This window comes from Equus caballus, chromosome 11 (genome assembly GCF_041296265.1).
Source record: "Equus caballus isolate H_3958 breed thoroughbred chromosome 11, TB-T2T, whole genome shotgun sequence".
NCBI classification, from domain to species: Eukaryota; Metazoa; Chordata; class Mammalia; order Perissodactyla; family Equidae; genus Equus; species Equus caballus.
In genome coordinates this window covers 7,677,004-7,704,978 of record NC_091694.1, presented here as the reverse complement: position 1 = coordinate 7,704,978, position 27,975 = coordinate 7,677,004, and positions in this window count along the sequence as shown.

Sequence of the window (27,975 nt, the reverse complement as noted above, 5' to 3'; positions counted from 1 at the left end):
AAAAACTCCGGACAGATATATAAAGAACTCACACAGCTCAACAACAAAAAATCAAACAACCCGATCAAAAAATGGGCAGGGGACATGAACAGACATTTCTCCAAAGAAGATATAAGGATGGCCAATAGACACATGAAAAGATGCTCACCATCACTAATCATCAGGGAAATGCAAATCAAAACTACACTAAGATATCACCTTACACCTGTTAGAATGGCAAAAATATCCAAAACCAAGAGTGACAAATGTTGGAGAGGTTGTGGAGAAAAAGGAACCCTCATACACTGTTGGTGGGAATGCAAACTGGTGCAGCCACTATGGAAAACAGTACGGAGGTTTCTCAAAAAGTTAAAAATAGAAATACCTTATGACCCAGCCATCCCACTACTGGGTATCTATCCTAAGAACCTGAAATCAGCAATTCCAAAAGTCCCATGCACCCCTGTGTTCATCACAGCATTATTCACAATAGCCAAGTCATGGAACCAACCTAAGTGTCCAGCAACTGATGATTGGATAAAGAAGATATGGTATGTATATACAATGGAATATTACTCAGCCATAAAAAAGGACAAAATCGTCCTATTCACAACAACATGGATGGACCTTGAAGGTATTATGTTAAGTGAAATAAGCCAGACAGAGAAAGACAAACTCTGTATGACTCCACTCATAGGTGGTAGTTAACATATAGACAAAGGGAACTGATCGGTGGTTACCAGGGGAAAGGGGGGGTGGGGGGAGGGCACAAAGGGTGAAGTGGTGCACCTACAACACAACTAACAATAATGTACAACTGAAATTTCACAAGGTTGTAAACTATCATAATCTTAATAAAAAGAAAAAAATACTCCAGACAGGCACTATGGTCTCCATTTAGAGATGGAACATAGGACCACGGAGCCAGAAAGAGAAGAAGATGCCTGGGCAGCACAGAAGGGGCCCCCCAGTCCATCTCCCGCTCATTTCTTGAACAAGCAGTTCGTGGAGCCCCTTCCAGGGCCCCGCAACGTGCCGGGTGCTGCAGTACCACGGGGAACCACACACAGTCCCTGCTCCCAAGGGACCTCGGGCCTAGGATTCCCTTCTGCCTGCCGTGCAGGATGAGTTCTCTGGGCTTTCTTGCACCTGATGCTGAAATGTTGCCTTTTGTGGGTGTGTGACCCTGGAAGAATGGTACGGAGAGAGAAGACTCAGTCACCCATAAGACCCTGGGGAACCAAGAAGGGGAGACAGAAGAGGAACGAAGAGGCAATCGGAAATGTGTTTTCCTGGCATTTCCGTGCTCTTGAAACAATGAAATTGCAGGTTTCACTAGACAGACGGGCCAGCCGCTGTCTGTGAGTAATATAGTTATCCCCCCGGCTTGCTACCCTCCAAGGCTTAGTCTCCATCATTTGCACTTGGACCATAAAAACTGGGGGAGGGGAGAGGTGGTCCAGGCACCGCTGGCTGGGCTTTTCCCCACACCCTGCTCCAGGCAGCACGTCCTGGGGCTGGCCATTCAGCCAGGGAACACCGACACCCACTTCACAGCCTCCCATGAACAGGCGTGAATACACCTTAAGGAGTCCTGGGGCAGCAACTTGCCCATTTACATGTCCTCATGGGGAAGAAGCAGGCGAGGCCTGTGGCCCCGAGGCTATGCGTGGCTCCTGGGTTTTGCCCAGCTGTCTCTGAGCGCTGACTACCCTCTTCACTCTCCACTCCTCGGCCTGAGCCAGCAGAGGTGTGCCTAAAGGAGGATTCAGAGCGGGGTCTCTGGATCATTGCCTCCTGGGGTTCCAGGCGGAACATCCACTGGGCTTCTATACTCCTAGCACAGCGCCTGGTTTAATAAGAAGCTGGAGCAATACTTAATGAAAGGAAAGAAGGGAAGGAGAGTGCGAAGGAGGGAGGGAAGAGGGTTCCATAAATCCAGCCTCAGTTTCTTATTCAACAGAGAAGAAACTTCATCTCGCCCATATGGTGAAGAGCGGGAATTTCGGACTCAAACACCAGGTTGGATCGCTCTTCTATCTCTGACTAGCTACACACGTTATTTTACTTCCTGAGACCCAGTTACCTGTCTATGAAACACAGGTACTGATACGTGTCTCTCAGGATCTGGGGGAGGACTGCATGAGACCACTTAAGATCTCACCCCAGCACGTGGCACAGAACGACCGCTCGTTCAGAGTGGACAGTCACTGCTGCTGCTCCGGTGTTTGCGAGCACCCTTCTGTGCGGAACTTGGTGCAGTCTGGCTGGACACAGCCTGGGCCTCCAGGACAGCCGGCCGGCGGCTCCACAGCGTGTATTTGCAAGCTCTCTCCTCACACCAGGCCCTGCGTGTCCATATCCACCGCCCGCTCCCCCGCCTGTGAGCGGGAGGCCGGGCTGGATGGGTATGTGCAGGGTTCATTGGAGCCCACCGTCCCCGGGGCCTGAGCTGGAGGAGGGTGGAGAAGGACTTTATTAAAATGGATGTCAGAGCTCCGGTCAGCCCTCATCCAGCAGCTTACGCTGAATTATTAAACATCGGCAAGGACGCCAGGGGCTTTCCCACTTGCTAACAGATGGCTTTCAACCGAATCTCTGTGCATCTTCTTGATGTAATACCAACAGGGGATTGGATACAGCCCAGGGGACGCAGCAAAGGAGACGAAATCCCATTGCGGATCCCCGCGGGGAGCCCCACCTTGTCCCTCCAAGCTCCTCCAGTGACTCGCCCACCCGTGTCCGAGTTCCGGCTCTCTGAGTCCATCGGGGCCACCAGACCTGCCCACAGCAGCCACCGTAATAATTAATGTTGCTTGAGGGGCTACTTTGTGCTCAGCATTTCCCATGCGTTGTTTTGTTTAATCTTCACTGTGATCCTCTGCAAGGGACACATCATTAATATCCTTTTAGAAATGAGCAAACGGGGCTCAGACTGGTTGATTGCCAGCGTTGCATACTTGCTAAGTAAGAGAGCCGGGAAACCATGTCCCTCTGACATCTACAAGCCCCTGCTTAACCACTCCACTGCACTGCCTCCCGGGCCACTGGGCAACCCGCACTGGCTCTCCTTGGGCCTGCAGCCCAAATTTGACAACGTGTTAGCAGGGTGCGTGGGGAGACTCAGCACCCACCTCCGTGGAGACCCACGAGAAGGAGCCGGAGGTGGGAAAAAGGAAGATGGAAAGAGAACTTAGCCCTGCCATCTGGACAGCCTCCCCTCATGAGGGCGGGACCCCGAGAATGGAAACAGGCTGTTTGCCAGGACCCAAGTTCCCTGGTCTCCTGACATGGTGTCCAGCCTGTCCCCCATTGTTACTCTTTATTGTCATTGCTGCATTTTCTTGAGCAGCTACTCTCTGGCAGGCAGTGGGACAAAATGGTATCTCATTTAAATCGTTACTCAAAAGACTGTCATGAGGAAAGTGGAGTCAGTGAAGGGATCTGATTATGGCAAATATTTAGGTCCCTCAGACTGGGGGGGCAGTGCTGGACCCTCGATTTTCTTTACTTTGCAACCAAATGGAACCATCTCAGGATAGAAATCCCAGGCAGCAGCCGACTGACTTCCGACTCCTCCAAGAGCCCCAAACAGCCATTTTAAGGGGAGGGATGGCCCCCGTCCAGGATTCCCGGTCTGAGGAGACTCTGAGGAGAAGCTTATGCCGTACACTCGACAGTCTCTCGGAGCTCCCTGCAGCCACGAGGTCTCGAAAGTGTCCACACCCTTGCCCTGGCCCCACCTCCTGACCTAGGGCCTGAGGGGCAAGCGGAAGGCCAATGGGAACCTGCCGGAAGGCGGTCTGCCCACCCACCCATTTCCTCAGAGCCCCAAATTCACCTCTCTCAGTGAAGACCCGCTTCTCCACGGAACTTTCTGGCTCAGGAGAACCAGCTTACAACCTCGTGGTCAGGAATTCTCACCAACTAGTGTTTCTTTTGCTTCCTTGCAGGTCTGCCCTCCTCCATTCTGGTCTTCTCACTGGACACTCACATCCCACCTGAGCAAGACAATCCGAGCCTGGCCTTCGACCCTGGGGGAAGGTCAAGTCTTCCCGGAAGCTCGTCTGCTAGCAGCTCTCTTTCCTCTGCTCCAGCCTGCCCGCGGCCGTTTCCATCAGAAACTCTTTTTAACCGGTGCCCCACTGCCCTTCCAAACCCCCAAGGGAGAAAAGATCCTTAAGGCAGTTGTTTATTAACAGCACTCAGTCATTAGCAGCCAGGCACGTGGTAAAATATAGATTAGAGGGGAAAAGCCAGGAATCACGCTGCCATTTGTCCTGTTCCGAATGTCATTATGCGTTCCATTGCGGCGTATTACCGAGATGATTAGTGGCATCAAATGACTTCTGAAAAATGATTATGTGCCATTAAAAGCATTAGTCTGTCTGAAACCAGCACAAACAAATGGCCGTGCAAGGATGAATCATTAGTCGGGAGGCTGAGCTGCCAGGGTGCCAGGCAATTAGCGCTGCCAACAGGTTGGGGAGGCAGGAGCCACAGCCGGACCCCGGCCCAGAGCGGGACCAGGGGCCGGGGGGAGTCTGCCTTCTCCTGGGGAAGCCTGAGGGTTTGGGTTTGCTCAGAGGGGCCTGCCTGCCCCCTGGCTTCGGCGGAAATGTCACGGCCGTCCCCAGTATGACAGCAGAACAAGCTGATGCTCCTGCAGGTTACGGAAAAGCAGATTTGGGGAGAAACGGAGAGGCAGGAGCAAGACTGAACCACAGAAGTGTGCGTGTGCAGGTAGAGCTCCACAGCAGAGGCCCCTGGGGGGCGCTTTTTAATTGACACCTGCAAAGGAAAAAAATTGGCTCAGGGAATCACGATGTAATTTAGAACGACAAGAACATATACGGAAGCTATAATTTGAGAGATTAAAAAACATTTCTGGAACATAGACCAATAAAATAGCTTTGATGTGACAGCAAAAGGAAGAACAAGCAAAAGGGCTGTTGTTATCTGGTTCTTAAAAGCAGCCGAGCTCCGACACCAGTCCTTGGGGTGCAAACGGCTTTTCATGCTGAATTTCAATCAGAGGGTCAGTGGCTGGAGCGGGCTCCCCCTCACCTCCTCCCACGTGGACATGTGTCCAGGCCTCTTCTTGGGGGTCCACATTGCTGGAGGGGCGGCCTCGAAGCAGAAGGGCACATCCAGGCCCTGGTCAGGTTCTAGGAGTGCTAAGTCCTTCTCTCTCTCTCTCTGTCTCTTCCTCTTTTCTTCCCTCCCTCCCTTCCTTCTTTTTCTCCATCCACTCATACATTTGCCGACGTGTGTGGACAGCCTGGCCCGTCTGTCTAGTTGGTCGCCAGGTGCACCAAGCTCAACGCAGTACGGCCCCTCCCTGCCCTCCCAGAGTGTACAGTCCCATCAGGGAACCAATAATACAGCCACGAAGCTTTATTTCCGGGCCCCAGCTGCTGCTCTGCTTCGGTGGTTTATCCCACCTGCTCCTCACCTGGGAGGCAGGTGGGATTACTATCTGCATCTCACAGATGAGAAAAGAGGCCTAGAGACGCCACATCACTGGGAACCCAGACAACCAGTCCCATGGCCACCGTATAGCCCCCCAGGCCCCCCTCCGCAGGGCTATCTGCAGCTACAAGGATTCAGTGTCCTTGGCTGTCCTGGTGGACAGACCTCGGGGCCCTGGCGAGGGGCAGCCCAGGGGATGCCCAGTGGACTTCTGTTTCTTTATTTTGGAGAGAGAGTCCTTAGGGATTGTCAAGAAGCAAAGTCCAGCCATGCAGACCCCAGGCCTGCGGTTCTCAGCCCAGCTTGTGAGAATCTCCGGGGAAGCCTTGAAAACACGGCGATGCCCGGGCCCAGCCCTGCCAGGGTGGAGGCTCACTGGTCTGGTCCCCGCTCCCCGCTGCCTGTTACAGATAAAGAAATCGAGGCTCGCAGAGGGGCAGTGGCCAACTCAAGTTCAAAGAGCTGCTCAGGGCAGAACCAGGCCGGGAGCCAAATGCCTCTAAAAGCCGGCTCCCACCCACCCTCCCACCTCCCTCTCTCTTGAATCCCATAAGCCTCCCTCCCACCTGCCGCTCCGTGGCCGATCGCAGTCAAGACTGCGAGAGGCAGCAAAGCCGTGGCTGCCGAACCTGGAGGCTGTCAGCACTGATTGACACCTGTCACAACCCTGGCCGCTCGGTGCGCCCCTGAGGCCCAGCCCCCGATAGCCTTCATGTCGGTGCTGCTGTCTTTCCCTTTCCAGAGCCAGAAGCGTCCACCATCTCAAAAAGGTGGCTGATTTCCAAAAGCCCTTCATCTCTCTCTTCCCTCCAGGCCTCACCGGGGACAGCCGGCTCATTCCGGGGCGGCCCAGACATGCTGTTCTTCATCTTTATCGAACTTGGCTTTGCGGTTCTTGTTGCTTTAAGGGGGGATGGCTATGACAGCAGCTCGGAAGTGCTGGCCTGAAATTGCTTTTTTCCCCACTGCTTACCTCGTTCTATTAGAAAAACATGAAAGCTCTTTCCTCCGCTTGTTTGTTTTATTTTTTTCCTCCCTGCTAAGACAGGGAGCAAAGTGATATTTGATGATGGCTCTGTTTGTGTCCCGGCTACGACAGGTCACGAATATCTGAGGTTAGTCCACTGAAGGCCATGTCCAGCTGCTGCAGAAGATTAAAAGGAGCCGTTTGTATGACCCCTGCTTCCAGGGCCAATTGCCCTCTATCAACCTCTTCTTGATACTCAAAAAAAAAAATCAGGAAGATTCCTAACAGCCTGGAAGTTCTTCAAGACATCTAACTTCAATCTCTCCTTCTGCAGCTCCATCTTTTTGAGTCAAACCAAGCCCCCTGCTCTCTGCAGAGATTAGTGATGCACAGGAATGTGACAGATGGCCTCTCTTTCAGCAACAACGAGCCACAGGCAGCCGTCGACTTGGTTGGGACACTGATTTCAAGGCCTGCTATTCTGGGAAATGCTGAAACAGCGTCTGGGGTGCCTGGCAGTTCAGAGCACTCTGCAAACATGTTGACATTCTCTCCTGTCTACAGAACGCTCCTCAGACCAAGGACGTGGGTGGACACAGCTGGAAAGATCTGATCGCTGTGCCTGTCCACACAGAATGGCCAGCGGCTCTCATCCGCGGGGCACATCAGAATCGCCTGCCGACTCAGCAGGTACTGGGGACTGAATGTTTGCGACCCCCTCCCCCCAAATTTGTATGTTGAAGCTCTAACGCCCAATGTGATGGTGTTTGAAGAGGGAGCCTTGGGGAGGTCACTAGGGTTAGATGAGGCTGTGAGGGTGGGGCCCTCACCATGGGATTAGTGTCCTTAGAAGAGGAAGAGACCAGAGCTCTGTCTCTACCGTGTGAGGACACAGAAGAAGGCATCTGTCTGCAAGCCAGGAAGAGGGTCCTCGCCAGAACCCAACAGTGCTGGCACCCTGATCTTGGACTTCCAGCCTCCAGAACTGTTGTTTGAGTCCCCAGTCCATAGTATTTGGTTGCGGTAGCCCGAGCTATGACGGTGGGTCTAGGGTGAGGCCTGCGGATCTGTGACGGCTAACAAGCCCCCAGGTGATGCTGATGCTGACGCTGTTGGTCCAGGGACCAGACTTTGAGAAACACACACCCAGACTCTCCAGATAGGTACGCCCTCATCTTGGGTTGGCTCCTGTATGCGTGAGAGGTGAAGCCGAGGTGAGGAGCCTGCAGGGTGGAGTGTGAAGGACACGCAGAGGTTGGAGTGGGACAAACCTGCTTTGAATGTTGACCTGCGACTTTCTAGCTGAGAAAGTGACAGGCAAGTCACTTAACATGCTGCCTTTCTCAGCTGTTAAATGGGAATGGAAATGCCTACTGCGTGAGGTTGGTACTGGGTGGGATATTACATATACAAAACACCCAGCTCAGTGACGACATGCTATTTTATCCAGGCTTGCTTTCTACTGTTTTAGGGTGAAAGAGAAGGAGGAGGTAGTCTTCAGGAGGCTGGGGTGGTATTGTCCAGCTATCTCCATCACTTGTTTCATGATCTTAGAAACCTCAAAGTCCCCCCATGTCATTCCTTACGTCATTTATTAAATGGAGCTATCAGGATACACTGATAGCTTCCCCCAGTGGCAAAGTGTCCCCTGATCTCCTAATGACCAGGAAAGATGCTCAAAGCATGGGGAAGAGGACATCAGCTACAAATGGGCATGACCTGGGGGGAAAACCCTATTGACCAAGGGTCAGCTGGCTCCCACCCCTGGATAGAAAGGAAAAGCAAAGAAAAGGTCTCCTCAGCTAGCTGAACATTCGGGAATACAAGTGAGAGGAGGAGGATGCAGGAAGATCTCTAGCAGGCCTCGCCTCCTGGAAGGTGAGCCAGTGCAGACCCCATCCTAGCCTGGGTTCTCTGAAGACAGAGTCTGAGACCAAGGCTTTGGTACTTGGATCGCATTAGTTACCTATTGCTATGTAACAAGTGCACACACTTAATGGCTTGAAACAACATACAATTATTATCTCACAGTTTCTGTGCATCCGGAGTCCCAGCATGGCTCAAGTGGGTCCTCTTTCTTAGGGCTGTAGTCAAGGTGTCAGCTGGGGTCTCATCTGAAGGTTCCACTGGGGAAGGATCCACATCCAGGCTCATATGGTTGTTGACAGGATTCAGTTCCCTGTTGGACTGAGGGTCTCAGTTCCCAGCCATGTGGGCCTTTCAACATGGCAGCTTGATTTCATCGAAGTGTACAAGCTGAGAAGGCAATAGAAAGAGTCTGCCAATAAGACAGATTTATAATCTCTTATAACCTGATCACAGAAGTGACATCCCAGTCCTTTTGCCATATTCTACTGGCGAGAGGCAAGTGACTGGGCCCACACTCAAGGGGAGGGGATTCCATGGTGAACGCCAGGAGGTGGGGCTCGTTGGACACCGTCTGGAGTCTGCCCATCACAAGCTTATTTGCATGTGTGCTCCCAGGGAGCAGCGGCGTGAGACAGGGAAGGAGGGAAAGCCAATCAAGGACGTGCTCTGTGTGGAGTTGAGCACAGCTACTGGCAGCCAGTGCTCCAGCCTGCAGGATTAAGGAGCTTGTTGTGCTCAGGAGACACAAGCAGAAAGCATTTACCCATTAGCTCCATATCCCCATGGGTCAAGGGTACTTTCCCCACTATTAACTCCTCCGCGCTTCCAGGCCTATGTGTGTGATTCCAGAGTGGGCTCCTGTGACATTTCATCTCGTGCTGTCAGAAAGCCCAGAACAGAACCAAGGGTGCCCAGCGCTGACAAAGCCGGCGAGTGCTGCACAGGACTCGGCGCTGCAGCAACGCTGGAGGAAGAGGGCCCCAGAGGAAAGAAGTGACATGTGTGGCTTGCCTTAGACAAGCCCCTCCCCAAAGTGTGTGTGTGTCTACACAGGCATCCGCCCAGGGGACAGAAGTCACCGCATCACTGTGAGTTTGAAGAAAGCTAACTCATCCAAATGCAGTATTTTCACCCGCCAAGGCTGCCCTTCTGCTGACCTTTGTCCGTTCATGGCACCATCATCCTCAATCCCCTAGGTCCGCTTCAAAGTCGATCGCCTCCGTGGATTCTCTCTTCTCCTTTGCAATCCATGTTTTATGGGCAGGACCAGCTACATAACTTGGGGGCCCAGGGCAAAATGAAAATGAGGGCCCCTTCAGAGCACAGGACCCTGTGTGATTGCACAGGTGGCTCACCCATGAGGCCAGTCCTGCCTGCAGGGTCTGTAACTGGAGGAGCGTCTCCAGTGCTCTGCCCGCACGCCCCTCAGGCTCTGAGCATCCTCTCTTCTTTTCCTCTTGGCCTCCCCAACTCCTGCTCAAAGTGTCTTCCAGGGACCGTGCTCCTGAAACAGCGAACTTCATCCAGGGCCTTGCAGGTGACCCATCCCTTACTGCAAACACCGTTTGCTGTGACCATCTACCTGAAGTGCTGCCCCAAGGCCTCCCTGGGGGTGAGGAGACAGGTGGGTGTATGGAGTCAGAGTGTGCAGTATGCCACCTGCATAGCTGTATGCAGCAGCCTTGAGTCAGAGGAAGACTTGTCCAAGAACCAAAACTGGGGGGCTCCTACCTGGGAGGGTCTCAGACAGAGCTTATGTGCCCAATACCAGTTATAAGAACTGACCCCCTTATATCATATTACTTACCATGTCCCAAGCCCTCGTTAAGTTCTGTGCACATGTTAATTAACTGATTTCATTCTCACCACAGTCCTATGAGATAGGTATTGTTATTATTCCCATTTTACAGAAGAGACACTGAGGGAGAGAGATGTTAAGAAACTTGCCCGGGGCCATGGGGTTGGTAGCAGAGCTGAGATTTGAGCCCAGGCAGCCTGACTCTCCAGTCCATTTCCTTAACCCCTACGCCACACCGAGAGTCAGAGCCTCAGCTACTGGAGGATTAGACACCCACGTAGAGCTTTGGAAGCCTGACTGTGTTATGCATTGTTTGTGGTTTGGAAAGGAAAGGTCACATTTCATTTGTTTACTTCCTTTACTTTTTGCAGAAATTCCCTTGGGAAAGTCTATCCTATATCAGGGAAGGGGGAAAAGCAAAGAGAGATAGATGGGAAGGGTGGTTAGATGGGTAGATGGGTGGGTGGGTGGGTGGAGGTGGAGGTAGATGGATGGATGGGTAGTTGGCTGGATGGGTGGATGGGTGGGTGGATGAGTGGATGTGTAGGTAGATGGGTGGATGGGTGGATGGGTGGATGGGTGGATGTGTGGGTGGGTAGAAACATGGATGGATGGATGGATGGATGGATGGACAGAGATAGAGAGATATAGATAGATGTCCAAACCCAGGTTACAAACAAAGGAAAAGGGGATGGGAAAAGGATGGACCCCTAAACCAGACTAGGCGGTTGCTATAGAGAACAAAATAAAGGCAGAAGGAGCCTCCCACAAGGTCAGTCAAAATCCTACTTCATTTCCAAGGCCCAACAGAATCGTTGTGTCCCCAGGAGCCCCCTGTGGAGCTGACATTGGATCTACATAAGAAGGGGAGTGGGAGGCTGTGGAGATGGTGTGATCTGTCTTTTTCCCAAAGAAGGGGCCTGGTACCCTCCTAAGAAGTCATCCTAACCAGCTGGAGCAGCAGCGTTGCTGGGGGACAGCAAGCCAGTAAGGGCCCCCTTCTAGGAGCAGCAGCTGGTGGGTTGCCATGGGTCCAGGAGTCCTAGCTGACACGGAGTGGTTGCCTTGGGGATGCTGGAAGAGGCAGCTTTTCTGGCCAGCCCAGGTGAGCACTGGAAGAATACTGGGGGGAGAGTAGGAAGACAATCCCCCACCACGTGGAGAGGGCGCAAAATGGCTCACAGGGCTGCTTTGTCTATAGAGATGCACCCCATGTCACCAGCTCCAACCAGCTCCCACCAGCTCCCACCGGCTGGGCTGCAGGGATAAAGGGGGCAGGGTGAGAAAGTTCTTTACTGTAGCCCCAAGTGAGCTAGGAACTTGGGTTTGTGTGACCAGGGGCCTGCTTGGATGATGCGGATAAATGCAAACCTCAAGAGTCACACCATGATAAGCTTGGGTATGAGTGGGGGAGGGATTTGGCTAGCTATGTCCGCGAGCCAGGAAGGACAGCTACCCCTGACCCTGGTGATCTCCTCGGTCACATGTCTTGACTGATAAAGTCCACGGTCTATTTGCCCAGCCATCATTTGTCATTTGCACCTTCGGTAAGTCACAATCTGGTTCTCTCCGCCTGGTCAAGACTCAAAGCCCTCCCCTCCCACACACACACACAGAGCGGCAGCACCCCGTTGGTCCCTGACCCCAGACTTTCTGCAGGATCACCTCTCCACCCTCACCCACTCCTCTTGACCAGCCAGGGTGACTCTCCTGCCATCTAGCTAGCTTCCCAACAATCCAGCTACCTCAAACAAGTGTCCGCTGAGGATGCCTTGGGGAAGGGAACGTGCCCAGTCTCCTTCAGCCCAGCATGCTGAGCAGCCTGGTCCACTTGGATGTGGTCGCACCCACACAGCTGGGCAAAAGCGAGATGCACTCAGAAACGCAAGGCGGAAAGTCCCATAACATTTTTCAAACTATTGCTGCTCTTCCTCAAGTCAAAGCCAGGGAGAGCGAAAGCTCGGCATGGAGTCAGGGATGAAGCCTGCGGGACAAGATGTTAAGTACACATGGCTGTTGTAGCGCTTTGCCGCTGCCTGAAAGCAGTTACTTTCATGATTTGCCATCTGACACACAGCGTGGTCTTCCCCTTAGCAGGACAGACCCCTTTTTAAGAGTGCACCCAAGGTTTCTCCAGGCCGGGGGAACAGCAGCAAGCTAACCAAGAGGCAGTGCAACTGGCCTCTAATCCAGGGACCAGCTGATGGTTGCAGCACAGAGGATGATGCACCCAGAGCCAGATGTTCACATCTGCTGGCAAAACACCACCTCCGCTGGACACAAGCAGACGCTTGCCTTCGCCCCTCCCTTCTGCTGCCTCCCTGACCTTTCCCTCCTTCACCCTGACAAGTGCAGACCAAGTCCCATGTCAATGTGCTTTCACCACTGAGACGGCCAAGTTTGAACTTCCTCCTAGCTTGAGTGCACTTTGAGTGGGATGTGCCTGTTGACATCTACAGAGGCCCTTAATGCTCAGGTAGGTGATGTGCGGCTCTGCTTGCAGAGGGAGGTCTCCTGGCCCCAGAGCCTCAGGGAACGCACCCTGCCTGTTGTCCTTCTCCCTATATTCAACATCTGTGACCCCACTGGCTGCTGTTACAAACAACCAACTGTCCTGTTACAGGACCAACTGTAACAACAGCCCCAGCCCCAGCAGCACCCCTGCAGCAACAACAGCTCCCTTTCATAGAGCGTCTCCTTCGCGCCCAGGTGTAGGCTGGATGCTCTCCATACATGCCTTAGAAATTCTCGCAGCATCCTCTTGGGTATGTAATATTACTCCCATTTTATAGATGAGAAAACTGAGGCTTGGATAGGAAAAATAACTGGACTGAGATCGTACCACGAGGAGACTGGACCGTGGTAACTACTTTTTGGTCTGCTTAGCAAACATTCCTACCGTCAGAAGTGTTAAAAGGTCATTTTCCCAAAAAAGGTAAGATCGTGACTCTTATGCTTGAACACGTGTTAAAGATTTTATTTGATTTAATATTAGTGAGGGAACTGGGCAGATGTTACAACCAATCCAAAGGAGAAGTCTAAAAAGCATAAATTTATGTGGAGTAAAGGTAAGTGGTCAATTTACAAATAGATAGAAACCGGCTCTTTCCTCAACGAAGAGAGAAATCGATTGAACTACTGGACAGAATTTATTTGCATGTCTATAGACAAGAATTATTTTGCATTGCTATCAGTTATCTACAACTTACAGGGCGGTAAAACAGCTCAAAGGCTCGAATCAGACCACCTGCAAGAGTGTGTGCTCAACAGCCAAGGGGTCCACTGGCCACACCCAGTGATCATTTTTGCTTAGTCCAAATTTCCTCACAGGAACAAGTGCTTGAACCAGGCCTAGACAATCTCAATCTGCCTGATAATAGTGGTTAATATAAGAGTGGGCGATCAGAATCCTGCCTGGGGGCTGGATCATGGGCTCAGGGAGAAAAAAATTACGCCAGCTGATGTGGTCAGGCTAAGACCGCCAGCCAGGAGGAGGAAACGTGTCTGAAAGAGGAAGCTGATTCTCAGCTTTGCTGAAGTAGAGTTAGGCAGATGAGTTGCTTAACATTCCTGATCCCTTCTGGAAAATGGGACTACCCACATCCTCCAAGACACATGACACATGACACATGCGGGGCACGATTTCACAGGCTTTATATGTATAATTCATTTATTCTCACAATAAACCTGTGAGGAAGGTTCTATCGTTGTTCCATTTTACAGATGAGAAAGAGAGGTTCAGGGAAGCTAAGGAAATTGCCCAAAGTCACATTGCTATTAAGTAGCAAAGCCAGATGCAAACATAGCCAGTAAGATTCCAGAGTCATTGCTTGAAGCTCTGTACTACCCTGCCTTATAAAGCGACCTGGAAAGGAAAGCAGAGGTAAACAATGATGGGCTACAACAGAGCAAGACTGCTGGTGGTGCTGAGGGCCTGTTCCAATCCCTGAGTCACTGGAGCCCTTCAGGGGTTCTAGAAGGGTCTAGAAGATTCTAGAAGTTTCTAGAGTCTTTCTCCGCTCAGATTCCTCAAGCAATCCCAGTATCCTTTTCAGCAACCAAAGCCAATCCCTCCTTACTCTTTTTTTGCTTAAACTCCTTTGTGTTGTACTTTTGTCCATGAAGAATCTTGACTTACACAGCCATTAAGTGACAGAGCTAGTTTCAAACCCTCATCTACCTAAAATACACAGCTGCATCTTTCGGTTCCCTCACCTACAAATGGGACTGTTATTATGTCTACCCTGCTGGGTTACTGCGAGGATTAGATATATCCATCCATGTAAAGCTCTGAAAAGGAGGCCTGGCGCCTAAAGATACTCAGTACAAGTCAGTTTTATTATCAGCTGCATTTTGCAAATGGATAAACTGAGACAAAAAATGTTATGAACTTTCCCAAGGTCATGCACTTGCCAGTATTTATTAGCAAATGGCAGAGCCAGCAATGGAACCCCAGGCAGTGATCAGAGCCTGTTTTCTTTAGCTGAACCCTGGGAGGGCCCTCAGGAAGTCACCTGGCCACTCCCCCTGTGCAGAGCTGAGCAGGCCACTGTTCTGGGAGCCTGGGTCAGGGCTCCAGGGCCAGAGGGCTCCTGAGCCTGACATGGTTCCTTTCCCAGACCTTGCGCTGGAGTTGAAAGAACCACGGGCCTCCCAGCACCGAGCTGTAGCAGCCAGGCGAGCACATCACGGAGCATCGGCTCCCACTTAGCTGGGTTCTTCTGCAAATGGCCTGCTCCCATCAGCCTACCCAGGTGCCCCCTGAAGCACAGCCGTACCTGGCCTACTGATGCTGCCACCACCTCTTCTCCCTGCCGTTTCCACCGTATGGAAGCATAAATCCAGTTAATGCATCCAAAAAAGAAAAATCAAAATGTCAGATCTGCAGAGATGGTTCATTTGAAGGAATATTGATTGTCACAGAGAATATTCTCACTTTATTCACCTACTTAGTCTGCTCCCCTACGCGCGTAGGAATTCATCAAATATTGTCACAGCACATAAGAATGCTTGCTCCTGGCGTTGTTGTGACTGCTCAGGCTTCGGTCCTCCTCCCCGTGCCCGTCCCAGTTGGGGTAATGGCAGGGGGTTGGGAGCCGGAAGGAAGGCCATTGCCAAGGCATCTTGTCACGGCATTTTCTCCATGACAAGGCACTTTCGGATATAGCAGCTGCTCTGATCTTCAATACAACCATGTGAGGGCATCCTGGAGGCTATGGGTATTCCCATTTTCCAGATGGGATCAGGCAGGTTAAGCAACTCATCCAAGGTCGTTCTCCTGGCCAGCTAGATTTGAACCTTGGTTTTCTGACTCCAAATTCGGTTCCCTTTCCACTCCACCATGCCCTTTGCTGCAGATGGTGGCCCTTATCCAGCCAGGACTGAAGCTAGGTAGAGTCCTCCTGGCTTCTGCTCTGCTCGGTCAGCACCATGGATTATGCACCCACTGTTTGCTCAGCCCTGGACTTAGAATCAAAGAGATGATCCATAACGCTCCATGAATCTCCATATCAACGTAGAGAAGTAGATAAGATTTTTGGAGACTAACATAGTTAGAACTATCAGAACACCACAATGGAGACTTGACCCCTGACCACGGGAAGTGGCTTATCAAGTTGACACCAGCACAGAGTAAAGGCTGAAGAATCTGAGAAAGTAGCACAAAACTCATGAAGGGCCTCTTAGCCCACTGTGGCCCAACTGCTCAAGAACTGACCAAGACGAGGGATAAAGCGCCAAGCTCTGGACCGCGCTTGCTCAGCAAATTACACGGTGTCTCCAGACGCCTTCCAGGAAAACACAGTGCTGGAGTATTTAGACCGGTATTCCCCAAAGTGTGCTCCAAGGAACAGGAGTTCTGCAGGTCTGAAGGGTTTTTGTGGTCAAATAACTTTGGGGAGCTTTGGGTTAATCAAAATTAACAGATTCTTTAGATTCAGGGCTTCTCAGGTCCTTTATCATCTTGACGATAACAATAATAGCCCACGTGGACCGTAGCCCAATGCACCCAACGCTCTTCATGTATCAACTTGTTTCAGCCTCACAGTAGGTGCTGGTGTTACCCCGATTTTACAGCTAAGTAAACCAAGTCACAGAGAGAGTGAGGGACCTGCCCAAGGTCAAGAAATCTTCTGTGATGGGACAAGATGAGAACACTGGAATCCACAGGCGTGGTCTCTTCCTTCACTGCTCTAAGAGGTGGGCGTAGCATGCAGGACTTCCCAGACGTCTTCGACAGCTCTGAAGCTGCCCACCGCTTCTTTCATCCTAGAGCATCTCCTGAAATGCAGGCTCCATGGAACATTTGAGGACTCTGGTTTAAACAATTGATCAGCCCCCTTCAACGATACACTTAGAAGCAAATGCAAGTTGATACGGTATCTGAGTGGCTCCTCTTTTTCTTGCTCCCCAAGGCAGCTTCTGGGCTGTGGCTAGCCTGAATCTAAAGATGGGCATTCCTGGAAAAATCCAGACATGCTGGCTGGGCTGGGGCCAGTGCTTCCACCTCTCCGCCCTCTTCCCTGACCACCTTGAAGCAGGCAGCTGATGGATCCCACTGTCTTCCTCCCCACCACCACCCCTGGCTGAACACCAGTTCTGGAACCTCCCAGCCACATGCAGAAAGGCTTAGACCCAGCCCAGAAGAAGAAAGATGCTAATCACTTTGGGCAGCTGCCCCTGTCTCCCCACCTGCAGCTCGGCCACACCCACCCACCGTTTCTGGCTCGGTTTGATGCCTTGGCTGGCGTCCTGAGAAGGTGCATGCAGTGGGGGACTTCATTCCCGGGAGCCTTTGCCAAGAGCCCCATTCCCTCAGAGGGAGAAGGGGCTGTGCCCTCAGTGGAAGAACATCAATAGGAAACCATGGCGAGAAGATATAGCTGGCCAGAGCTGGTGATGGGGTAATTAATTCTACTTAAGTGAAATGTTACTAATAATTAAATGTACTAATTAAGAAAAATTGGATCAGCTGCTGTCGGGGGGCACAGAAGCTGGAGCTTCGCTGACACATTTCTTGGGCAGCTTCCTGCTGGGAATGGATGGGACTAGATGCGGCAGACACTGTCACTTTGGGGCCCAGGAGAAGCCAGAGGAACTGTGAACTGGAGAGGCCCTCATGGGAGGAAGAAATAGGCTTGGGGTGTCTGGTAAGGTGATGGGTCCAAGTGGCTGGGGGAGACTCCAGAAAGCTGTGATGTAGGTCAGAAGGATCCAGAAGCTGGCCCCGGTGTGCCCTCCTGGGGGTAGCAGAGAGCAGCTCTGGGGCGGTGGGGAGATGCTGAGGTGAGAGGGACCCGGGTTCAGCAATGAGAGAAGAGACAAGAAGAGAGGCCTGATCAGGGGTCAGGCCAGGCCAGGTATCCGACGGTCAGCAGGCAGGTCTTCAGTGGTCAGAATGCAGGTCAGGTAGCAGGCAGCACAGCAGCATAGAAGGACCCAGAACTAGAAGACGGATGTAGCAGCACACGCAGGGTTCCTCAGCATGGCACTACCGACATTTGGGGTTTCATCATTGTAGGGGACTATCCCTTGCCTTGTAGCATGTTTAGCAGCATCCCTGGCCTCTACCTACTAGATCCCTGTGGCATCCCCCCGTCATTATAGTGAAATATGTCCCCAGACATTGTCAAATGTCCCCTGGGGGACAAAATCACCTGGGTTGGAAACCACTGAGCTGATTTAGAAAAATAAATCAGCAACTTAACATAACACAGTTTTACTGCTCCTCCTCCTGAGGCGGATGGGCTCTACTCCACGCAGCCCTCTGGGCCCCGGGCTCCTTCCAACTCATGTCCCCCTGACCCCCAAACCAAGTCTCTCCACTGGATCATTCACGTCCAGCTGGACAATGAGCTAAGGGACAGAGAGTGGAGGATTGCTGGAGAGATTTTAGGGCCCAGCCCCGGAAGTGTCTGACATCACTTCTGCCCTCAGGCCACTGACCCTACTGAACCTCAAAGGGTAAAGGTGACCCAGCAGTGTGCCAAGGAGGAGACCCCAGACGTGGGCGAACAGCAACCCATAGGCGCCACGTCAACGCCTGGTCCTGGCCCTGACTCTGCCACGGACGGCTCATCTCAGCCGGGCCAGCCGCTCCTCCCCCAGGCCTCGGGCTCCTTCTCGTCAAAGACCCTTCCATGAACAAAATGTGCCGCATCCACACGGTGGAATATTACTCGGGCATAAATAAGAACGAAGCACTGACACGTGCTGCCAAATGCACGAACACGGGAAACAGTGGGCTAGGTGACAGAAGCCAGACACGAAGGCCACACGTTGCATGAGTCCGTTTGCATGAAATGTCCTGAGTAGATAAACCCAAAGAGACAGAAAGCAGACCAGGGGCTGGCGGAGGGGGAGCGGGAAGTGCCTGCTAACAGGTACCGGGTTTCCTTTCGGGGTGCTGCAAAACGTTTTGGAACTAGATAGAGGTGACGGCTGCACAACCTTGTGAATGTACTACGTGCCACTGGACTGTATACTTTAAAATGGTCATTTTTAACTTATGAGAATTTAAGAGGAAAGCCCCTTTCCACTCTAAACTTCAGCGATTGCTTAAGATCCAGGCAGAGCAGGAACCAGGCTGGGGTGCCCCAAAATAGGAAAAGGGGTGCTGTAATTTCTAAAGATAGACTCCAAATAATTTTTGTAAAGGGCCTGATTCCTGCTTTGCCTGTTGAGTGATGCAATGATAGCGAGCTTTATAAACTAGAAAGCTCTGTATCAATGCAGGCAGGCATTGTTCCTGAGCCACTGGAGCTGATCTCGTCGGTATTCTCCTGGATGGACGGGGACAGGGCTGGCCAGCACTGAGTGAGCTGCATAAATGTGTGCACATTAAGGACAGGCCAGTGCAGGGGTTCTCGACACAGTGGCCCAGAACAGCCGTTGTTATTTAGGATGATGTAAATTAATAATGAAGCTGCCGTTCCCTGCTTCCCGGGTGCCCGACTCTGTACAACACACCTTACGTGCATCTAATCGGTTAATCTCTCTGCAGCCCCGAAAAGCAGTAGGATTAGAACTGTCTTACAGATGAGAAATGAAAAACCGAAAGGTTAAATAATTTGCTGTATTAGTTTTCTATCGCTGGGGAACAAATCATCCCAAAATTTAGCAGCTTAAAACACACAGTTATTATCTCGCAGTTTCTGTGAGTCGGGAGTCCAGGCATGGCTCAGCTGGGTCCTCTAGCTCAGGGCCACAATCAAAGTGTCGGCTGGGACTGAGGTCTCATCTGAAGGCTCCAATGGGGAAGGGTCTGCATCCAAGCTCATGTGGTGGTTGGCAGGGTTCAGCTCCTTGAGGGTTGTGGGACTGAGGGTCTCAGTTCCCAGCTGACTGTTGGCTGGAGACCACCCTCCAATCCTTGCCATGTGAGCCTCTCCAACATGCCAGCCTGCTCATCAAAGCATGCAAGCCAAGAAGGCAATGGAACCCGCTAACAAGGCAGATTGTGATCTTATGCAGCCTAATCACAGAAGTGACATCCCATCATCTTTGCTGTATTCCATTGGTTAGAAGCAAGTCACTAGGCTAGCCCACACTCACGGGGGGATTACACAAGCACGTGACAACCAGGAAGTGGGGATCATGGTGGGGTCACCCTTGCCAAAGGTCCAGGGGTAGTAAAAAGCTGAGCCACATATGCCCCTAGATTTTTTTAACAAGCTCGGGTTATATCATTGCACTACACTTTGTCCGTGTTCCTCAAGGGTGGGCAGAGGGTGGGAGTAGTCAAGAAGAAGAGAGAGAGAGAGATCTTTCTAAGGAAAAAGGCTGTGCTGAGCTCTTCCTGGCCAGGCCTTGCTGATGACGCTGGTCCTACAGGATGCAGCCCAGAGCTGGGGCTGCCCCCAATATTAATGGTGCCCTCATTAGAGCCATGTGCAGTGCTGCATTTTAATTGGCTGACGGAGCCCTGAGCACCTGCAGAGGAGCCTTTCCACATCCTCCCCATCATGACTATTAATAGGCTGGGAACATTCAGGGCTCCTCAAGCCCCAGGTTGGCATCCCCTCTCCCGACACAGACGGTTCAAGTCTTCTTTATACCAGCCCCACAGTCCTGCTGTGACCAAGGGCAGCGCCTGCTCTATCCCAGAGGCTGGTACAGGATGTGCCCAGGGTTTGGGTCTTCTGAGCATCTGGGAGGCAGGGATGAAGGACTCAACCAGTCACCATCAGACATGCTCAGGCAAGGACCTCATTTTATCCTTATATTCCTGGCAGATGGCATAGTGCCCAGCAGGTGGGCCTCAGTGAATGTGAAATAAATCAATACTTGCTCTATGGGTCATCTGTGCAGATGTGCTGGGACACCTGCCAAGCCAGGTCTGAGTAGGGAAACCTGGTCTCCACCAACTTCTGTCCCTCTAATCCTTGAGTGAGTGGGACATTTTGGGGGACTATCTCATGGCCAGAAGACCAAGGAAGAGGTAACGCACCCCCCAAGGTAAGCTGGTCCTGGGCTTTTATAACTTTTGACCAGATTCTTGGTGCCCCAGAGATGTAACTGTACAAAATATGGCCCTCCCAGTAAACCCTGCCCCCCAATTTAGGCTGCTGTGCCTCTGTGTGCCTCCAGCCCCGGCAGCCAGGTCCGAAGTGAGTACCTGTCCTCTATTTCTCCTCCAGTCCTTTCTCTTGGAATTGCCAATCCTTGAAACATAAAAGCTTTTATGCCGCCCTCTTCCAGCCAGAGTGGCGCCATTTGCCCTTCCACCTCCCTTCTAAATAAAACTCTTGGATGAGCCCAGTGTACAGTGCATGCCCCTCTCTGTTCTAAAGGTGGCTTCATCAGCAGGTCCACGCTGAGGTCTTTGATTTCTTTCTCACTAACACAGAGATGAACACAAATTTAACACCAGGCAGGGCACCCCCCACTACATACATACCAGCGGTTGTCACCCTCTATGGATCTGCACCTGGGTAACATCTTGCATATGAGGCAGCCCAATGGTTTATGCCAAATGAGAATCCCCCTTACATTTTCACGGCCTCCCTAGGTTGGGCAGGCTGGTAAATGTAGCATTCTTATTTGCAAGGTTGGATTGAATCTTGGAGGCTGTGTTGTTCAAAGGCCACGGAGACCTCTTGACTCCCACATCAGGAAAATGGGCAACTCCTGGCCATGAGACCTTTGGCCAAGCCGTGCCAGGACCAGCCCCACCCACCCTCTGCCCTCCCTCCCCATCCCACTTCTCCCTTCCCTTCCTTCTCTCCCCAGCTGCCTCCTCCTGCCTCCCTGGGCCAGGCTTTGCTGTGCTGGGAGCAAAAGCTTTATTGAATTTTTGCAAGTACTTTGCATGGCGTCTGATTTACAATTCATAACCTGGATTACACTGCAAGTTCAGCCTTCTGGGGTCGGTGTAATTTAGATCTAGGAAATATTTGCCGTGCTTTCAATTCCCCTGACATCTGAGGGACTGGAAATGGATTCCACCCCTGGAGGTTTACAGCGTGGAGGGGGTGGTGGAAGGGGAAAATGTGAAGCCGGCACACAAAATGGGGTGGTGGGGGAAGCAGTGTAGTGTGAAAACTGAGGGTCGGGGGAGAGAAAGCCAAACACTGAGCAGGAGGGGAGGATGATATGCATGAGAAAGAGGGAGCAGGGAAGGTGGCGTGACCTGAGCTGCTATCACCTGAACACACTGCCTCCTGATGGTGCCACCACGGCCCAGGGACCCAGATGCTACGGGTCAGTGGAGACAAACGCTGTCCAGTGGGAGCAGCTTGGCAACATGCAGCAGCCCCGGGCTAAGCCAAACACTCCACCTTCTGGTCCTGCCTCTGCCGCTACCTTGCTGGAAGAGGCACAAATGCCCTAACACTCTTTTTTTAAGAGTTTTATCGAGATATCATTCACATACCAGATAATTCACCCATTTACAATTCAATGTGTACAATTCAATGGCTTTTAGTATATTCACAGGGTTGTGTAGCCATTACCACAATCAGTTTTATAACATTTTCATTGCCCTAAAAAAAAACGCTGCACCCCTTAACCGCCACTCCCTGAATTAGTTTTTGGGGGCTGCTGTAACAAATTACCACACTTAGTGGTTTCAAACAACAGAAATTGCCTCTCTCACAGCTGCAGAGGCCAAAGTCTGAAATCAAGGTGCTGGCAGCTCATGCTCCATATGGTGGCTCTAGAGGAGGATCCTTCCTTGCCTCTTCCAGCGTCTCCCTGAGGCTCCAGGCATCCCTGGGCTTCTGGCTGCATCTCTACAATCTCTGTCCCCATCTTCACGTGGCCTTCTCCTCGTGTGTCTGAGTCTTGAATCTCCCTCTGCCGTTCTCTCATAAGGACACAAGTCATTGGATTTAGGGCCCACCCAGAATCTAGAATGATCTCATCTCCAGATCCTTTACTTCATTATGTCTGCAAAGCCCTTTTTAAAATAAAGCCACATTCACAGGTTCTGGGAATTAAAACATGAACATATCTTTTTAGGATCACCATTCAACCCACTCTACCCGCCTCATGTCCCCATCTCCCACTAGCAACCATAATCTACTTTCTGTCACAATTGATATGCCTATTCTGGACATTCCATATGAATAGAATCATGCATTATGTGGTCCTTTGTGACTGGCTTCTTTCACTAAGCATAACATTTTCAAAGTTCATCCATATTCCAGTATGTATCAGTACTTCATCTCTTTTCATTGTTGGATAGTATTCCATTGGATGGATATATCACATCTTATTTATCCACTCATCAATTGATGGGCATACGGGTTGTTTCTATCTTTTGGCTATTCTGAATAATGCTGCTATGAAAATTCATACCCAACACCTAACCACTTTTATCATCGCAAAACAGCAAGAATTTCACATCTGCCTGGTGAAAGTAATAGGAAACTTCTAAAATAGCTCCCAGTGATCCCCATCTCCTGGTATTCACGCCTGTGTAATCCCCTCACCTTGAATGTGGGCTGCACGTGGTGACTTGTTTCTAAGGAATAGAATATGGCGCAGTGACGGGATGCCGTTTCCAAGATGAGGCCATAAAACACTGTGACTTGCATCTTGCTCTCGCTCTCCTGCTTGCCCACTTTCTCATTCCAATGAAGCCAGCTGCCAGGTTGTGAGCCGTCCTATGGAGAGGCCCACATGCCAAAGAACTGAGGGAGGCCTCCAACCAAGAGACAGCTAGGGACCGAGGCCTGCCAACACCCACAGGAGTGAGCTTGGAAGAGAATCCTCCCCCAGCCAAGACTTCAGATGAGACTGCAGCCCCAGCTGACAGCTTGCTGGCAGCCTTGTGGAAGGTCTGGAACCCGAGGATCCAGTCAAGCTGCACCAGGATTCCTGACCCACAGACTGTGAGATAACAATATATGTGTGATATTTCTAGCCACTAATTTGTCATGCAGCAATAAATAATTAAGACATGAGGACAGAAGAAAAGATAAGTCTAGGAGACTTTGGCCTGCTGTGATGGTGGGCCAGGGATGAGGTTCCTGGAACTAGAGCTTAAACTGGAAGGGCTGGTGTTTGGAGGGTTATGGCTGTGAATGTCCCAGCCCCTAATCCCATAAAATGATTTTATTTTCTTCTTTTGGGTGGAGGAGAGGTGCTGAGCTAACCAGGGTGGAAACCTCGGATGTGCTGTACCATCTTCCTCCCTCTGAAGCTCCGTAGCTCAGAAGGCATGGACACGGAGAAAGGAGCAGTGGATAGTCCAGATTTGCTCAAAAACACCACACAGACTTGAGTCAAGGAAACAGAAGTCTGGCTTCCAGGACACTGCTCTTTCCCCAAGGGCAGGGGGAGTGGAGGGTCTAACTCAGAAGGTACTGCTTAGGTGGCTAACAGGGTGACTCACTAAGGACAAGAAAATATCAAGGCCTAATGACAGTATCAAAGTGAGGAAGAGTGTATTTCAAAAATGGCCACAACAATATCTCCCATCTTACGTGGCCTTCTCACGGTGTGACTTTGCCACTCCTCCACCAAGAAGCAGAGCCCCCTTCCCCGGAACCTGAGCAGACCTTAGAGACTCAATGAGCAGAGTAAAGTGGGAGTGATGCTATGTGACTTCCAAGTTTAGGTCAAAAAGAGGAGCTATAGCTTCCGCTTGGCTATCTGTCTCTTGGGATGCTTACTCTTAGAACCCAGCTGCCATGGTGTAAGGAAGTCCAGGACATACGGAGAGGTCCCTTGTAGGTGTCCTCGCTGACAGCTCGAGGTAAGGTCTCAGCCAATAGCCAGCACCAAGCACAAGATGTGAGAGTGGAGAAGTCCACAAGATGACTCCCGCCACCATCTGACTGAACCACATAAGAGAACCCAAGTGAGAACTGACAGGGTAAGACCCAGTCAACCTCGAAAACCATGAGAGATAACAGTAATAAATGATTATTGTTGTTTTAAACCAGTAAGTTTGGGATAGTTTGTCACACACCTGTAGACAACCTGAACAAAACACAGATGCTATAATTACGAAGATGATACATAGATGATAGAGATAGATAGATGAATAGATGGACAGAGAGAGAGAGAGAGAGATAGACTGATAGATGGATGGAAGGAAGGAAGGACAGACAGACAGACATTGAAATGACTACTTACTATGTGCCAGACACTAGACCAAGAGACCTATTGACATTGTCTCCTTTTAATCCTCACAACAATCTTAGGAAGTTGGTGTCATTATCTCCATTTATAGATACACAAACTTAGGTTCAGAGGGTTTCAACAACTCACCTGAGGTTACACAACTAGGAAGGAACAGTTGTGACTGTTCTGACAGTCCTGACTCCTAGTCCATGCTCATACCGTGCAGGGTGTGGGACACAGGTGAGGTAGGGAGGGTGGGGAAATTGAAGATGAAAATGATAGAAGTTCTAGGCCTTATGAACACAAGCAGATTTAACCATTCCCTATACCAGCCTCACCTCTTTTCTGGATGCCTCACTTTAAGATTTTGTCTGGAGCACACGTTGCCCTTTACTCTCCTCCTGGGAACTAGAGGAGAAACTATTTCTTGACCTAAGAACAAAGAACCTGAGATAGAAGGCTGCCAAGGACGCTACTGTGCCATCTTCCGTCCTGGAAAGAAGATGGCCAAAATGGAAGGAGCTGTTTTGCTCTTGTTGTGATGGTGGTGGTGGTGGTGGTGGTGGTGATAGTTGATAGTGTTGGGGTGGTGGTGATAGTGGTGGTGATGGTGGTGATGGTGGTGGTGGTGGTGGTGGTGGTGGTGGACTTGGTTATGATAGTGGTAGTTAAAATGTATGGACCTGTCTGAAGAAAAGGAAGACCTCTGGTCAGAATCATGCCAAGTCCTCCTTCTGAAAGCCAAACCCAACAAAAGGAGATGGATGTGGCATGTGACATCTTTAGAACACAGCTGGTTATAGAAGTCCCTCTTTAACTCTTCTGAGCAGCCAAGAGCCCTAGAACCATTGACACTAGCCTTCTCTCCTCCATGGGCATTATAAACCTGGTTCACCATGGCTCAGGGACTATTTCTGATCCTAATTAAATACCCAAGGCAGGAGGAGAATCCTTGTTAGTTTAACACAGAATTCCCAAAGCTCAGCACGGTGTCTGGCTCATATCAGGCCCTTGATGCACGTTTATGAATACATAAACCTTCAACAAGCCATAGTCTTGCTGGGGACCAGGGACATCCGTGGCTGGATTCCCAGGACCTCACTGGGGCTCTCAGGGAGGAGTGGTTTAGGACAGGAGCTGGGCAGCATGGGCCTCCCCGAGGTCAGAGATGGCTTCAGGATCTTTCTAACCACAGAAGAAACCGTCACAATCACATTATTCAAAGACGGAGGGAGGTTGATTGCTGACTAGGCCTTCTGTGTGACCTGGAAGAAGATAAGGTTTGCGAGAACTTACTGCCATAAAAAGTAATAGCTAATGTTTCTGATGGCTTGTGATGTGCTATTTTAAAACTTTACATGAATTTACTCATACGATCCTCACAACGACCCTATGATGTATGTACTGTCAGCATCATCATCATCATCATCATTTTATGGAGGAAAAGCTGAAGACAGAGAGGAGCAAGTTGTCCGCAGTTCCACAGTTAGTTGCTAAGTGGCAGAGCTGGGAGAAATTCCCAGGCGGGCTAGGCTCCTGACCACTGCACCACACAGCCCCATGCTTCCCAAGTGCTCCCTGCGGGCCCCGCCCTGCATTCCCACCTTCCCATAAGTTGTCACATGTAACAACGCCAGTCCTGTGCGGTGGGTGGACCGGTAGGGTCCTGGCAGGAAGCCGTTGGCACACCCCAAGGCTGTTATGGAGTAGACTGGAATGAAGGGACCACTGACAAAGGTGAGCAAGGGTAAGGGGACCCAAGGAATGGGGAGGACACCCCAGGGCCTAGCAGGGGAAGGAAGCCATTGCACCTCTAGGGCTGAGTGGCAAAGGGAGAAGACAGAGGTGACGTAGGAAAAGGCCGCTGACAGCCACTCCCTGGCAGGAGGGAGCCAGGGCTGCAGTGTCCTAAGCTCACTGGCCCACCCTTTGAGCTCCTGTTAGCGCCCACCCTAGCAAGCCAGAGGCTACGGCTTGCTGGGACGCAGTCCTCAGAGGTGGCCTCCAGCACAGAGCGGAGAGCGGCCTGGAGGGCAACGGAGCCCTTCCAGCACAGGAAAGCCAAGAAGTCGAGACCAAGAGAGGTTCAGCAACTCGCCCAAGGTCGCGAGCTCAGAGGCGGCAGGTGGCAGGGCCAGGTTGGCTTGACTCCAGAACTCTTTCCCCAGCCACCTGTGTGGCCTGAGTCACAGCGAGGAAGGGTTCAGTGTGTGCACATTGGTGTAAATGATCGTCAACAAGGCTGCCAGCAGCCACGGCAGTGTTTTTATAATGGGATTTTAATTCGCTCCCCCCATCACCCCGCTGAGCTGAGAAGCACTCCTGTTTGTCTATTTCTTGTTAGGCAGTTGCTTAAAACGGGAAACGGGAGGCAGCCCCTCTGGTCTCCTTACCTCTGGGAGCCATTCACGCTCTCTGAGCCAAACCCCTCGTCAGGTACCGGGGTGGCTCCACAAAGGCCGCCACACTCCCCGCAGCCAGAGCAGACAAGGCAGCACAAAGGGCACCTCTGCAGCGGGCAAGCGAGCTGGCCACAGCCGGGGGACCCTGCCCCACAGGCCCAGGAGGTGGCCATGTCCCCTGAGAAGGGACTTCGGAGTCCAAAAGAACCCAATTGCCCGCCCCAACCCAATCATTCCCGTACCTGGAGACACCGCTGCTGTGCCGCCCCAACCACTGAATCCCAGCACACCATTGGCTCCCGGAAGCTCTCGCTGAGATGCCCTCCCCATTGAATCTGAACGTTTTAATCCTGGCTCTACCACTGGAAAAGAGTCTAGAATTTTCCAAAAGTTGTTTTGTGCTGATCCGCTCATGCTTATTGTATGGGTTGTTCGTAGGGTTTCTTTGACGGCTCTGTTCAATGTATTGAGCTTGTGGGAGCAGTTCCCAGGGTGCCTCCCCGGGCGGCTTCCCTTGCTGCCCACCAGGACGGCTGTGCTGGCTACTCTTCATAGGCTCCGCTCGCCCCCTGCCTTCCTGCACCCACACCCCCCATTCCTGCCCCCTCAGTAAAGCCATCCTTTCCTCTGCCTCTGCTCTGCACCTCGGAAAGGCAGCTTCTGCAGGCTGGATCTGCTGGGCCCTCTTTCCCCTGTCGTCTAGTTGGGTTTGGCCAATCAATCAGAGGCACTGGCAGGAGCCTAGGGCAGGAGGAGAGAGAGAAGCCGGGGTATTTATTCCACCCACTCCCTCCACTGCTAGCAGTGGCATTTTCCCACTAAGGCCACAGGTGCGCTGGGCGGCCCCTTCTTCCTGGCTCGAGGCCCCACAGGCTCCCATAACCCCATTCCTTCCCTCGCACCTCTGGACCTGCCGG